This window comes from Sciurus carolinensis, chromosome 15 (genome assembly GCF_902686445.1).
Source record: "Sciurus carolinensis chromosome 15, mSciCar1.2, whole genome shotgun sequence".
NCBI lineage: Eukaryota > Metazoa > Chordata > Mammalia > Rodentia > Sciuridae > Sciurus > Sciurus carolinensis.
In genome coordinates, this window is record NC_062227.1 from 55,332,828 (window position 1) to 55,348,722 (window position 15,895).

Genomic DNA, 15,895 nt, shown 5'->3' on the forward strand with positions numbered 1-15,895 from the left:
GTTTTTTCCCTGGGAGTCGTCATGGGTGCCTGGCTGACCATTCTCCTCTGCCATCTGATCAATGTTGTTTTGGTTTTGGGTTTCAGGGGTGTTTTTTTGAGGAGGCAAACCAGGATTTCATGTTGGAGGTCTTAAAACCGAGCAAGGTCTACTGGCCCATTTTCCTCCACCAGTAGAGGAGTTGGTCATTCCTGAATCAAATGACCTTGTGAAACCAGCAAACTCCATCTAGTTTAGGCCCCAAGGCTGAGGCTGCTGATCAGAGCTGGGCTGATTCTTTTCAGATAGCTGGGGTTGCTCTCAAGCACGGCTGCGGGCGTGGGCGGTCACTCCCCACCCTCCCGCAGGCCTGTGTCTCATTATCATATTCGCTAAGTGCATATGAAGTGCCAAGCACTGTGCTCCACACAAGAAATCCAAACAGCAGCAGCAGGCCTGATCTGGCCCCATAGAGCTTGCAGCCTCCTGGGAAAACAGGTTCAGAAACCAGAGAATCACCAAGGCAAGGTAACGCCTGTGAAGGAGCCCTGGGGATGGTGACTTTAAGAAGTTTTATGGAAAGCTGCTAGAAGAACTTGTCCCCTGCCAGTCCCTGAAAGCAGAGGCCTGGTGGGTGGAAGCAGCTCCATGGTCATGAGGAAGGGTGGAGCCTGTCCTTGGAGTCTGACCGACTGACTTTCCTGGCAGCTCCATAGGGTCTTGACTTGTATATCCTGCTCAGAAGAGTCCTAGGTCCCTGCCTTTAAGGTGGTAGAAGCTTCTGGATATTTCTGGAATTTTCTATGTGGTCTGTGGCCAAGTGTGTGGTTGGGGTGGGGAGACTGGAAACAGCAAGAGAGGCAGCTTCTGGGGGCATGACCAGTAATAGGGCAGGAGCAGGTTGGGGACCCTGGAGGTCAGAGGGTCGGGAGGCTCTGCTGTGGGTGCCCTGGGCTGGGCTGAATAGCCTGAGAAGGTGAGCAGGAAATGGCCCTGAGGTAGAGCCAGATTTATTCACTGTCTGGGCTCGCTCCCAGCCCATCCTTAGCTCAGATCTGGCAAATCCTCTGGTTCTGGAGTCATTTTTATTAGCGATTGCCTTTTTTTTTTTTTTCTTTGAAAATGTGGTTGGACGAAAATGAAATTTCAGATGTGTGTGTCTCAGCATTGATTTTTCTATTTGTAATAACACACCCCAGCATATCTCCTTTGATATCAAGAGGATAAAATGTCCCTAACACGGAGCTCTCCATTCTGGGGTAATGGATAAAGCCTGTTTATGAGATGTCATTTATTCCACAATAGACAGTAAATAAAAGCCATTTCAAGCTTGGGTTAAATCAAAGCTTGTTCAGGATTTCAGCAGATTTGCAAATCACCTCGGGGACCCTCATCAGTTGCAGACGCTTTCCCTCCTTGTGGTTGAGGCTCCCGCCCTCTGCCCAGCCTCCTCCACCCCCAGCCGCCCCAGTTCCTGCCTGATTTGGAAAGACAACTGGCCCGGCTGAGGACCTAGTGTGACAGGAAAAGTTCCTTCCCTCCATTTGGGAAATAAAGCCTTTGAAAGGCAACAAGAAATTGAGGTTATATCAACAAAAGCCAGAATGTCAAAGGAAGGAAAAAATACTTCACAGGAAAATAAGACACCAACCAGAAATGGAGAAAGCCTCTGGAAGACCTTGGCTCCATTTAGTCATGTGCACATTCTGTGTGTTTCCTCCCCCAGGGACCCTGTGCACCAGAGGGAGGGGTGGGGGGAGGGGGGACCACCTTGAGCATCTCCTCACCAACCCAGGACCTTGCCCTGAGCTCCCCAATTCCCACCCTCCCATCCCACACCCAACCCCTGCACATCTGGGCCTTTGGGACCAGGCTGCAGCCTCAGCTTCCCCAGGAAGCCCTGTGCCTCTGTCTCCCTGCCTGTCAATCACTGAGGGTTTTTAGGCTACTCTACACATTTTGTCTCACCCAACTCCTGCTCATTCTGGCCTCTAAGTGTTGCCTCACCAACTGAAATGTATATTCCTCTAAAGCTGCAAGAGTCAATCCTGGGCTTCTGCTCCAAATTTCTGCAGGAATTACTCCCTGCCTTTTCGACTCCAGCATCCCCAAAGACATCCAGATCCTGACTTCCTGCCCCATGGAGCAGGTCCCACTCTGTAGGTCTGGGGACATTTTCTTCCAGAAAGCTGTGTGTTCCTCCCTTAGAACCAACCAACTTTTTTTTTTTTTTTTTTTTTTGGGAGGGGGTGGAGTACTGAGGATTGAACCCAGGAGCGCTCAACCACTGAGCCACATCCCTAGCCCTTTTTTATATTTTATATGGAGATAGAGTCTCACTGAGTAGCTTAGGGCCTCACTAAGTTGCTGAGGCTGGCTTTGAACTCGTGATCCTCCACCTCAGGCTCTGGAGTTGCTGGGATTACAGGTGTGCACCACTGTATTCAGCATAGCACACCCCTCTGCGATGCTAGACCTGCCTTTCAGAGGGATCACAAATGAGTCTAATTATGCTTCCCATGGTGGCATTCCACAAGGGAACTAGTCCCCATCTAGTATGATTCAGCCATGCTCAGGACAGATTGCTTATTTGGTTTCAATTTATTGCTATTTATAAGAATCTGTATCAAAAAATTTGGTTGGCTGTTTTAGACCTAACAACCACACCAGAAAATTGTGTTTAAATATTTCAGTTTTAACATACTTATCTCATCTTCCCAATTAAATATTTACTGAGCCACAGCTTTGTAGAAATTTTTATTCGGGGTCTGTAATAGGTTGTATTGATTGATAACTTTGTCACCCCTCCCTAAGTCTACCTTAGGTGGGAAGATGATATATTCCTGCCCTGCTGACTATGTGACTTGCTTGGTCAAAGAAATGTGAGCAGAATTTGGCACAAACCAACTACTAATTTTCTGTGGACATTGAACATGAACCAGCAAAAACATTTGCTCTTAGAAAGACACCTAGGTCATCAGCACTGGGCTAAAGTCATGAAGTAAGGCTCTAATTTCAAGAAATCACAGGCAGGTTCTGCACCCTCAGGGAGCTTGCTGTCTAATTGGGGAAAGTATTGTCTCCGTCTTGGACCAAGTAAGTGGTAAAAACTGAAGGAGTTCACAGGAGGGGGATGAGGATGAGCTGGGCGGTCTTGGGAAAGCTTTAGGGAAGGTGGGGTTTTCTTTCCATTTGGTCAGTGGCTTGAAGATCAACTTTCGCTGATGGGTCTCAGCAACTTCAAGATCTGCCTGTGGAAGTACATGCGCACTGAGCTCAGCCTCTCCTGTGGAGGAATTAAAGCCTCTGGGCATTCCTCTCCCAGAGGTGAGCCAGAGAGGGCAGCTCACACTGCACCAGGCCAGGCCTGGGACGACTTCTGTACAGACTACTTGGCAAGGGTTTCCTGACATAAGTGGCAAAGATATTTGAAATAGATGTCCCATTTTTCATCTTTCTGAAATCACATTGTAGGAGTAACTGTCTGTGCCTCAGTGTAAAACCAGTCTGGGTGAGGGACTGGCTCGTGGAAGGTAGCCAGGAAGGTCCTCAGCAGCACAGGTCATGACTGTCCCTTTGTTCCCTTCCTTGCCTGGACTAGTTCAGCTAACCCAGTGTTATCCATCTCACTTAATCTTCTCAACAGCCTTCCAGGGATGGTTGTTATCCCCATTTTACAGATTAAAACACTGAGGTTTAGAGGGGGTAGAGATTTTGCACAAGGTTATACAGCCAGTGAGTGGTCAGCCAGGACTGGAACGGTGCTGTATCTGAACCCAGGACTTTGTCTTCAACATCCTCTGCTGCCCAGGCAGTGGAGGCCCCACCCCATTGCCCTGCTCTGTGGAGAGCAAGGGAGGGAATCTGCCTGGGAGCCACCTGGCAGGCTCTGCTGCTCAGCCAGGAGGTACATGCCCAGAGGAGCTGCAGATGAGGCAGATTCTCCAGGAATTATGGAAAGACAAAAGGGGCCAGGGTGGGAGGGAGGCGGACAGAGATGAAGGGAAGAAGGAGAGGCCGAGGTTGGCCCCCTCAGTGCCCTGGTGCCTCCCATGCTCCTCTGTGCCTCTAATTTCTTGTGATCGGTGCCCGGGTGCGCTCTGTTACAGTTAACGTGGTGTCAGCGGCTTCATTAGGACCCAGGTTTTGATTTATAACCCTCCTTTCAAAAATGTGCTCCTGGCTGTAAACTGGCATCCAAGGTCTTGGGCCGAGAGAGCCATTTCTGTAGAAGACACACGGGGCCTGGTACAGGAGGGGGCCCTGTCTTGAGTCCAGCCTGAAATAAAAAAGGGGGGGAGGGGGCTAAGCAGCAGCCTAGATTCCAGAAGGAGTGACCAGTGGGTCCATTTCTTAACAGTTGCAGCCAGACTCTTTCATGCAAGTATGCATACACCATTCCCGGAGATGGTGCCACGTAGGAACTCTGTACTGCAAACATCATTAAGAATAGTAATTAATAAAGGTGATGAAGACAGTGACCTCAACCCAAGACTCCCTTGTGGGGTGACATATGAATCTGACCATGGGGATTCCAAGTGTATGGTCTCACTGACACAGCAGCCCTGATAGGCTTGGGAAGGAATTACTGTCCCCATTTTTTAAACAACAAAACTAGACCCTAGTGCTGTGCCTTGAGGCCCCAGCCCCGGTTCCGTTGGGGTTTGCCATCTGAACCGAGGTGCTAATACACAACAAAGCAGAGTTGATCTGCACGCCAGCTGCTCGTTTTTCCACTTTTATTTTAGAAGAATACGCATCATTGGAAACAGGTCCCATTTTAAGCCACATGAGGCTTGAGAAAAATAAATGTGAAAATGAAAGTGCTATTTAATATAGGAATCATTATTACTATTATTATTGCAAGGAGCCTATTTGAAACTGCCTAAAAACCTAAAAACTGATTAATATTTTTAGGGCATTAGAAGGTATGTCTTTTTTCTTCCAATATAAATTCTTCTCTCCCAAATGGTTGAATAATCATAATCATAATCGTTATCGCCATCATCATCATCCCTTCCACTAATGCAGTGCCTAGTACATAATTTCCTATGAATTAGCATATTTGCTGTTCAACTACCCCCATTTAACAGATGAGGAGGTGGAGGCTCAAGTGCATTTAGTAAATTGAGGGGCCTCTGGACTCAAATTCGGGTGATGGACAGGTTCAGCACGGTCCTCCCCTCCCAGGGCAATGCTTTGCTTGCTGAATGCCTGGGAGCCTCAAATTGCAATGGGTCAGAAATTAGATTCACCATCAAGGAGAGAGCTAATGCAGTCGCCGTCAGGACAGATGCGGCAAGGACAAGCCCCTCAATGTCTCACCAGCACATTCTCTGTACATGGGTCCTCAGCCCTGTCTGTTCCCTGCCCTGGCCCTCCTGCTGGAGCCCTGTCCCATAAAAGCCTGCCCCAGGGGCTGAGAGCCGGGTGGAGCGCCATTGCTCCCACTGAGCAAGACTTGGGCTGTCACTGTGCTGTTATTTATGAGTCCCCCTTGCCCAATGAGTGGCCTCGAAGGGGGCCCAGCCTGGGCCTGCTGTCTGGCCACACTTGTCACACGTCATTAGATGTTTGGTTGCCGCTGACCCTTTTGCCATCTGGCTGAGTGGCCTCAGGGTGAGGGGAGGCAGGCAGCAGCTCCCCGTGCAGCCCCGAGCCTTTGTGGTGTTCGGGAAATGGAAGGTTTGCAGAAGCCGTTGTGCTGAGCCACCAAGGGGAAGCCAGAACTAGAAAATGATCTTTTGGAGAGGGAGGCCCAGCTTCGGGTTTCTCAGTACTGGCGTGACTGCCATTTGAAGCCGGATGGTTCTGGGCAGAAGAAACTGTCCTGTGCGTTGTAGGATGTGAACAGCATCCCTGGCTTCCACCTTCCAGATGCCAGTGACACACCTGTCTCAGAGGTGACAACAAAATATTCTCCACACATGGCTGAAAAGGGGGAGAAAATCACCCCGCTGGAAGAAATGATGGCTGGCTCTAGGGAGGCAAACCTTGGCAGACCTGTAAGCCCCCAGACAACGGCCATTTTTTGAGCAGCATAAATAGAGAGCAGGCGGCCCACGCACACTGCATGGGCCAAACGCTGCCGCCATTGATCTCATGGTGGGAATTCCTGGCTCCTGTTTGCAGATGAGGAAACTGCAGTTTGGAATGAGGACGTGATTTGCTCAAGGCTGCTCAGCTGGGAAGTGACAGAGCTGGGTTTGAGGTACAGTTTTCTTGAAGTGTGGTGCTTTGTGTCCTGGTTCATTTGGGCAGCCCCGCTGGTTGGCCCCGGAGTGTTTTCTGATTGCACTCTTGGCCTGATGCCAAGGTGTTTAGATGATGTTCTTCTATTGTTTCTACTTCCTGTTGTTGTTGTTGTTGTTGTTGTTTAATCCCAGGAACCCCGACCTTTCTAAGGGCTCCCTCTGTGCCCTGGAGCAACCCCTGCCCCCCACAACAGCATCTGATCCACAGGACCCAGGGCGGTAGGAGAACTTAGCGCATCTCCAAGGAATGCTTACACTGTGAAAAGATCCCGGGCAGAGAAACCCAAAGCAATGCCATTCTGTGACATTTAGGTTACTTTACCAGGTTGGTGCAGAACTCTTAAATTGGTGTATTTCCTAGTCTATGCAATCTAGGAGATTCTGTCTCTATAAAAGAGAATTATTTGAGTTAAGAAAAAAACAGAACCATGGTCAAATGGTTGCTATTTTAACAATTACACATAAGTCTTTAATTATGTCACCCCAGATCCTCTCTGGAAACAAGTGACAAATTTCTGAAGGTCTTTTGTGCTTGTTATACAAAACAATCCCCACCCAAGACTGCCTATCTCCAGATGTGCTCTGTGGTTTCTGGATGAAATCTTAGTTTATATATAAGCCAGTAACATGGTCCCAACACACACATAAATTGTGTGATCTTGAGCTCTTCTCAATCCCCTTCTCCGAATCACGTGCCCACTTACTGTCTAGCAGGCAAGGTTGTCCAGTAGGTCTTGCTCTGGGTGTGAGTCATGACTTAGGGCCTGGTTTAGGGACCCACCCAGATTGCTCAGGCTTCTTCCTTCAACTTAGCAGCATTGAATCAACTCTTGTTCCTTGAATGGATCACTTCCTTTGCCAAAATAATTAATTCGTGGACATTTTCATCTTCTGTTTCTCCTCCCTTCAGGACATACAAACCTCATTTAATGACCCAACTACTGGAGGAACACACTGTCTAGAAAGGTCATCGGGTGTCCAGGTAGAGCCAGAAAGGGGCACTGGAGGGACTAGAGAGCTGGCAGTTGGTAGCCTTTACAGCTTTTCCCAAGCCCGATTATTAAAGAAAGGTTTTGTTTTGATAAATTTAGATTTGAGGTGGAATTTATTCTTGCCCACGTTCAGAAGTAAGACCGAACGCACATTCCAGAGCCAAACAGAGAGTGTCCAGTGACCCCCCTGGCTTGTGGGCTGGGGATTTGGGCAGATTGTGTGAGGAGGGGATGGTGGCCAAGCCCAGACCAGGCTGGCATTTACACAGATGGGGGTCTGAGGAGGTGAGGAGTGGGTGGACTTCAGGAGAAGGCAGACACTGATGGGACAGGGAGCCCAGGGCAGGTTTCTGGGTGGCACTTGACTGTTAGTTTCCTGTGGCCCAGCTGTGAGGCTGTCCCAGGCCATGAAGACCAGGTGAGGCAGTGTGAACTCCATCTGGCAGGAGAGACAAAGGCAAAACTTGGAGACCTAAAAAGTCTTCAGCCCCTTCCACTCTCATGCCTCTGCTTGCTGTGTGACCCCAATATGCTGCCGTACTCTGGGGACTGCCTGGGTTGTCAGATCAGCATGTGATTTAATCAAGTGGGCCCTGTGCTTAGCAACTGCAATGTGTTAGAACATGGATCCCAGCGGCGCCGTCTTCCTGCACGGTCTTACACTACCCAGCGCACGTCCACTGCCATTGGCTATTTCATCAGGACCACACCCTTGCAAAAGGGGACACATAGTGTGTAGATGGGGCAGGACAGGAGAATCTGAGGCCCAGAGAATTGATACCACCTGCTGGAGACCTTGAAGTGAGTCACCTGTGGGTCTTGGGACCTGTGACAATTGTCTAAGAATCGCAGGCTTGGAGGGACAGCCCCAGGCATTGCTGGAAAGCAGAATGCAGGAAGCTTCAGACCCTGGCAGCTGTCACTGCCACAGCCTCCAGGCCACCTTCCCTGTACAACAGACACCTGTGGGCATCTACAGCACCACAAGTCTGTGGTGCAGGAACAAGAGGGTCACACAGGACTGAAAACCACCAGCGGGAGCCCACCCCATAAAAGGCAGCCAGGGTTGCCAATTTTCATTTTCATTGGAGTGGCTGGTGCTTAGTAATCCAGAAGCTTTATTTAAGGGCTGACCTCTGACCGGGCCTGTCACTCCAGTGGCAGGCGCCTGATAGCCACTGGAAATCAATAGCCAGCGTGAAGGTCACTTCCTAGAAAAACTGGGGCTATCAACGTGTCAGTTCCAATGAAAGATGATAACCAACCAGCAGAGAAGTTTATCTGTGGCCGAGGGCTCATCCGAGCGGGGCTTGTCGTGGGCTGTTCATGTGCACAGGAGAGCACCTACGTGGGAGAGGGCCTGTGTGCACGCGTGGATCAACACGTGTTTATGAAATAGCAAGTTTGCACACACAAAGGATCGTGAGTTGTGCTTTGTGTGGATGTGAATGGGCACGTGGGTACGGAGAAGTGTGCGTTTGTGTGTGCAGTGTGTCTAAGGGCAGATGGCAATGTGTTGTGAGAGAATGGCATGTCTGGGCTTTTGTGCATATATTCATTTCCATGTGTGTTTGTGTCTGTGTCCTGTACACACACAACCGTGTGCTTGAGCGCCGTCAGGTTGGGCATGCAGGAGGAAGGTGCCTCTAATGGCAGGCACACATCTTATGTGGCCTATACAGGTGGAAATAGCATGGCCCCTGTCTCCCCTCCAGGCTGCTCTTTGACCCTTCTCCCCTCCCTATTCAGACTGCTCGCTCCTGGGCCTCCGCTCAGTCATTCCCTTGCCGAGGTGAGCCCTTCTCTTCCTCAGGGGCCACACATGCTCTGCCCTCAGTGCTTCCTCTCCTCACTCTTCCCATCCTGGCTCTTTCCTACCATTTAGTTCTCAAGGTGAATGCCCGCCCCTTAGAGAGACACCCTGGCCACCCTCCAGGCGCCCTGCACCCAATGCTATATGCACTTCCTCTGACTATCCTAACGGCCTGAGAGAGTTTCATTCATCCTGAACGCAGTGTTTCCTGTCCCCAGCCAGGGGTAGTTGAGCCCCCACTGAGGTTTGCAAGGTGCCTAGCAAATGCGTGACACACACCAGGTATTCACCCCTTGGTCTCTCTTCAGAGATGGAGATTTCCATCTGCTGAGGAGTTCCACACTAAGCCTGCAGGCTCCACCCCCAGGGTCTCAATTTCCCCATCTGTAAAATGGTAATACCTACCCCTGAATCAAAAGAAGTAAGTAAGATTAAAATAGGTGGGAAACAGGAGCTGCCAGGTACTCATAACATTTTCAGTTAAGGGCTATTATTACTAGGAAAAGATATTCAGAAAGGGGCAGCCAGTTAAGCCAAGGAATTCCAGAGATTCCAGAGGGATCTTCTCCAAGTCATTAATTCCATTTAGATACACAAACAAATCCAGAGACCTCCCCAGGTGTTTGTCAGCCAGGATGTTCATTTCCTGCCTGGGTACCTGTTTTCTGGAAAGTTTCCTAGTCTCTTCCTTTCATGACTAAGTCTATTTGGGGAGAGTAAAGAGTGATTTTCCCTTAAAGAAAAAGAAAGGCAATATGAAGAATGAGTCAATGCTACTCAAAGAGGATAGTTGCCATGGGAACCTGAGTCCGGTACCAGGGCTGCTTGAGCTGTTCGCTAAGCTGCCCTGGACTGTGATTTGGGAGCTGGATTCTTGTCTCTACCCAACCGCTGCTGAATTGTGGGAACTTACACCATCAACACCTGGCCCCTTGGGCCTGTTTCCTCATATGTAATATTAAAGAGTCTAAAAGATGATAGAGAATCTCTGGGTCCTTCATGCTTTGCATGTAAAATTCTAAGTTATATCTCTCCTCTGGGTGTCAGTTTCTCCATCTGTAAAGTAGGAGTTGCTTCTTATAAACAGTTAAAGGGAAAGGGTATAAAAAGGAACCTGGGTTAGCTATAAGCATCAAATCTTCCCATCCCAGAATGACATCTCTATATTTTTAAAACAGAGCCTTAGGATATGAATTCTAGTATTTGGAAATTCCATTCTTTTGTTCATTTACCAACAAACCTGTAATGAGCAACAACAGCATCAAGTGCCAGATGTGGCAGAAGGAGCTGAGAGTGTGGGGTGACCAAATGCAACCTCTGCTTTCACAAGGGTGACAGGGAGAGCTGGCTCAGAGCAGGGAGGGACAACTTCTAATCAAGATCGGTACCCATGAGTGACAGCACCTTTGAGTCTCTCCTCCAGGGTCAGCCCTTGACATAGGATGAGTTGGTGGCCCGCCCTCTTGTCTCCCGTGCCTTCCTAACTGTGTCTGAAATTCTTCTTAAGGGCTGGACCATGCATCACCCATTCACTTAGGTCACTGCGCTCCTGTGTGAGAGACAGTGCGGGACTGTGGAACCTGGGGGGAAGGGCAGGGGAGGGCTGGCTCACCCTCCAGGAGGAAGCAGCTCCTTCCAGACCAACCAGCGGGCCCTGGCACCACCTGACATCCCCCGCGAGTGTTCCTTTCCTCTCTCATGTCTTAAGCAGGGGTGACCTTTGAAAGCAGCACTGCTGGAAATCCTGCCGTAAAGCAGACTTTTTCCTGGAGTCAGAGTTTGCCTCTGTTTCTATGTGCGGGTCTTCCTGAAGATGAGGACCTTCGTTTTTCTTATAGAAATGTGGGCTGAGGACACACCGTAGAAAAGTAGTTAATATTTCATTATAAAAATAAAACTTGTCCGTTGCAAAGGAAATGGAAAGTGGGGTAAGAGAGAAATGTTAAAATCGCGCCTGGTGTCCTGGTCCCCAGCATTCTCCTCCCTTCCTCCAATTTTTCCATGTGTATTTCTGCAGGTGTAATCTTAGTTTGTTTCCTGAGCTTTTCCACAGGTATAAAGTCACATTCCACGTGTTTTCCATATTGTCATAACCTGTTTATCCATTCCCTTCATCTACTCTTTTCTTTTCCCTCTAACATTTTACCATGAAAAATTTAAACATAGAGCAAAGGTGAAAGAATTTTACAGATAGATTATCTACCATCTAAACTTGGCCATGTCACCTTTTCTTTCTCTAGATATTTATAAAGGGCCCAGCATATGTGAGTCCCTTGTAAGGACTTGGGATGGATTTAACAGAGTCCCTGCCCTCAGTAACCAGAGTGACAGACAGACAGACAGCCATTGTTACAGAAAGCAGTACACAAGGTGGGTACCCAGTGGTCTGCGACAGGGGCCAGACTAAGCTCACCAGTGTTCAGGATGACATGTGGACAGCTTTTGACTAGCAGGTAAATTTTCTCTCTTTCCTTCTGTCAGAATGATACTGTAAAGAAAATCTTCATACATGGTCTCTATTCAGCATTGTTTCTTTAGAGTCTCAAAATTATGACAGAGGGAAGGAACTTTTTAAAAACGTGCTGATCTGTGCTTTTTGCCAGGGTGTTTCTGGAGGGATTAGCATTCTATCCAAAGGATGGTTGAAGGAGGCCAGGTCCTCCCTTTGGGCTCTGGGATACACCTGGACTGCCTGGGTTTGAATCAAAGTTCCACTGGTTCTTAGCTGGATGACCTTGGAAACGTTACAGGAGCTCTGAACCTGATCAGTGTCCCTTGTCTGTAAGATGGGATTAAATGGTATCTACCTTCTACAGTCAGGGGGGAGGATGAAGCGAGTTAATTCACAAAAAATGCTTAGAAGAATGTCCCTGCACAGGAGGGTTCTGTGGTCGACAGCTGTCACCCTGCAGAGGGAAGCTCCACAGGACCAGGGTTTGTGTCCCGATGCCTCCCCCATGGCTATGAGCCGACTTTGACAGCAAACAGCACAAGGACAGGACACATCTGCCCCGACTTGGGAGTGTGGCCAGCGCTGCTTCCTGTGAAATCCACATGGAACCCATGTTTATAAAAAGTGCACGTCCTGTGTTACTCCCCAGCTGTGCAGAGCCCACGGAGGATGCTGGGGACACAGCGGGCAGGGGAGCAGCAGCCCAGACCCTACACTCACCTTAACCTTCCAGCCCTCCCTGCCCCACCCCAGTCAGCTGGAAATGAGGACAGGAGCGTCTGTTTGAGGCAGGGAGGACGTTCTGAGTGTATCCTTTGTCCAGGTCCATCACATGTTTTGGAACTTCCCAAGATCCTGGGAGAATACAGTAACAGACGAGGAAACTGAGGTCAGAGTGGCAAAACCCAGCAAGCTTTAGGACGACACTCTGTGCTCCCCTGTGGCAGGGGGAGGGAAGAAGAGAGAGAAAATGGCTTGTCTGTGCCTGCAGCAGGATACCCAGAAACCCAAGGGAGAGGAGGGGAAATTTCTGGAAGAGAACCCATAACAGAGCTGAAGCAGGGACCCTGGCCATCTGGGATGGAGGGTGTGGCAGCAGCATCCTCCTTGGAAACTCTGGCATGGGCAGACACCAGGGAAGAAGGTGGCTCTTAAAGTCCTCTGTCTCTCCAGAGATTCAGGCAGGTGGGGTGCGGAGACTATATACCTGGTTCAACCCAGACCTGTGGGCAAGAAAAGTACGGTAGGGGTGGGCAACCACTGTGTAAGAGAGGCCGCCCCTGCTCTTCCTGACAAGCTTCCACCAGCGAGGTTAGCAAACCTTGTGGACTCAGCCTTGGATGAAGACACACAGCTCACACTGTGATCCGACGCAGTGTCTGTGTGCATTTGTGTGTGTTTACACAGATCCCACCGAAACAAGCGCGTCCTGAGACATCCTTCACCTCCCGCCTCCCCGTGTTTTCTCCTGCGGCTTCTGGACCTCCCCTCCTTCTCTTCCTCCTCCTCTTAATCGAAGCCCACTAAATTGATTTCACAGCCCTGCAGTTTGACAGAACAGGTGCAACCAGGCTAGAATCAAGTGCTACATGATGCACTGTGGATTGCATGAGCTGCAGAGTGCAGCGATGAGAACGGAAAGGGCTGGAGCAGCCCAGGAAGACTTCAGGCTGAGGAAGCAGCTTGAGCCAGACCCCGGAGGGTGGCAGACTCCATTCCATTTAGCAAGCCTCCCTAAAGCTCTATGTGCAGCTTCCACACTGGGCCCTGGGCTACCAACAGAGGGGAAGGAAATGAGCATCCCAATTTGGGGCCCTGAAGGAGGCTGTGGAGATGGGCACAATGGAGTGTCTATGGGGATGAGGGGACAGCAGGGCTGGGTAGCAGGTGACAGTAAGGCTGCTTTCAACCCAAAATCACACCTGTCATTTGCAGAGCTCGTTGGCCTTTTAAACACTTGCGTGGAACGCCATTTCATTTGCCATCTGTGACAAAATGGTGAGATGTTTGAGGTTTACCATAGCTCCACGGGGCAGGTAAGCAAAGCATGGCCTAGCAGCCCCGTGGCTTGGTCACAGGCACGCTGCTGATGTGAGACAGCCAAATCTGGAGGTCACATCATCTAGCTCCAAACTCTGCCCTTTCCAGACTGGAGACCCAGATTGGCTCCCCAGGACATGTTATTTAACCTCTTGGCCTCAGTTTCTCAGTTTGTAAAATAGGAACAATGATCGTACCTGTCACTTGGAGCTGTTGAGAGGTTTTATGAATGAAGTTTGTAAACCACTTTGTAAACCACAGTGCTGTTTAAATGTTAAAAGTATTGAGCAAATGTTTATTGAGGGCCACATGTAGATAGGCCAGGACCGGGTGGGGGAGTGGAAGAGAGACACCGAGCACATAATTACGCAAATAATTCAATTATGACTGTGGTAAGTAACGAAGAGGGAAAGCACAGGATGTCATGAAATAGAATAACAAGGCGCTCTAATGTAATCTGAGAGATCAGGGAAGGCTTCCCAGAGGGAGGAGCTTCAGCTGACATCCAAAGGAAGGGTAGAAGTGAGCCGGACCCCAGAGGAGGACAAGAGCTTTCTAAGAGGAGGCCCAGCACCCTCAGGAGCCTGTTTTGGGAGACAGGCAACTTTCAGAGAACTGTTTACTTCCCTTCTGCTCAGTCAGATCAAACTACCAGAGGAACTTGCCACTCACCCTCACACGTCTGTTCCCGAGCCAGGAAACACTCGGGGTTTGTTGAATTCATCATATTCTGGACACGGGCAGAGATTCTCTGCAGTTCACGTGCATCACATGGATGTGCGATGGCAGGAAATGTTTGTAAGCTCAGGTGGCAGACCCCACTGGCCATCTCGGTATTGCTACCATTGGACTCACACATCCTCCATTTTCAGAATATGTGATCATATGACCTGTTTGTTCTGGACCTTCCAGCTTACTCAGGTGGTCTCAGCATGATGATCCACTGTGCCGTGCTTCACTTTCAAACATGTCTTCGTTTGGACAAGAGATGATACGTGCATCTTAACTCTGGGGCACAAGGAAAAATACTGGTAGCATGACAAATGTCCCCAAAGGTGCCCATTGGTAAGTTGACGCTCTGTTACATAAGTCCCCAGTTCCTCAGGGTTTTTAGTCTCCCAATAACTGCTGGAAAATCTGCTCCCTTTTCTTTAAGCGTAACCTACTCTTATTTCCACTTTGGGACAATATCTGAAGTGCCCCCTTGAACAGCGGGGTGGAGTGGGAGGAAAACAGGACTCATGGGTGTTAGCCCTGGTTCTGCCGCACCTGGTTCAGGCCCTTCACATGCCCAGACTGGGTGTCCCTTTTGTTGAAGGAGGATGATAAACAGACACCCTGTTCCCACTGTCACCAGGGCGAGGTGCTCTGCACACAGGCAAAGAGCAAACACCAGAACAGGACCCTTGTCTTCAGCTTGAAGAGGCTGACAACCAGTCAGTAGCAAACTCTCTAACTAATAATCATAATGTCTCCAAACACCAGGGCCATCCCCTAGAAGGCCGTTCTCTGAGCAGGAGCCCACACCTTCCTGTCATCCTGAGGGTGACTGCCACAGCCAGGATTAAACAGAACAGTCAGCGGAGGAGGGAGATAAACCCCAGCGTGCAGATGGTCCAGGGTTCTGCAGGTTGAGGCCCCAGAACGTTCCTCTGGCCAGTGCTACTGAGAGCATTGAGGCTGCAGAATCCTGGTTGCCTCTGACAATTTTTTCCTTTTTTTTTTTTTTTTTTTTCTTTTTCTTTTCGGAAGCTGGAGATCCCGTGCCAAGCCCTCCAAGCAGCCCGACTTTCCGTGCAATAAAGCAGCAGTGAGAAAGGCTCAGAGTAATTAAGTGGCTGACGCACAGAAGAAGCCGTTACAAAGAATTGACTAAATTGCCCATTCATTAGCAGCTCGGCATGGAAGGAGAATTACAAATAGACGGCGGAGCCCGCAGTAATTCAATCTAACCTTGTACTTACAGAAAACAATGAGATAATGAACAGAAAAATTACCAGGCACATATTGTATTTTGTTAAAGGGGCGGGTGGGGGGGCCGGGGGAGGTGGAGAGCGCAGGGACGGACTGGCACATGCAATGCTAATGGCCTCGCTCAAGCTGAGCAAACGTTCCTCCAACACAATCAGAGTCCTCAGTCTAAGGGCCTCTGGGGAGCCGAGATGAGGCAAGATCGCGAACAAAAAAATGTAATTTATAAGGCGTCTGTGGACTGGAATTTATCATCGGATCCGCTCGCCGCCGCTCAATTGATATGTAGTTGATTTCAAACAACACCCCCCGGGCGCCCAGAGGGAACATTTTTTAGATTTTACGCTTGGATATATCTGTTTAACTCGCCATTTACCAAAACAACGGCTGATGA

The 15,895-nt window shown here is 49.4% G+C and overlaps 1 long non-coding RNA gene across 1 annotated transcript; it reads left to right on the top strand.

Annotated features, from left to right (window-relative positions):
• The first annotated feature begins 411 nt into the window (after positions 1-411).
• LOC124965412 (uncharacterized) lies at positions 412-15,418 on the top strand. Its single transcript, XR_007105166.1, has 3 exons — positions 412-507; positions 14,443-14,595; positions 15,283-15,418. It is a non-coding gene; the product is annotated as an uncharacterized LOC124965412 (long non-coding RNA).
• The last annotated feature ends 477 nt before the right edge of the window (positions 15,419-15,895 follow it).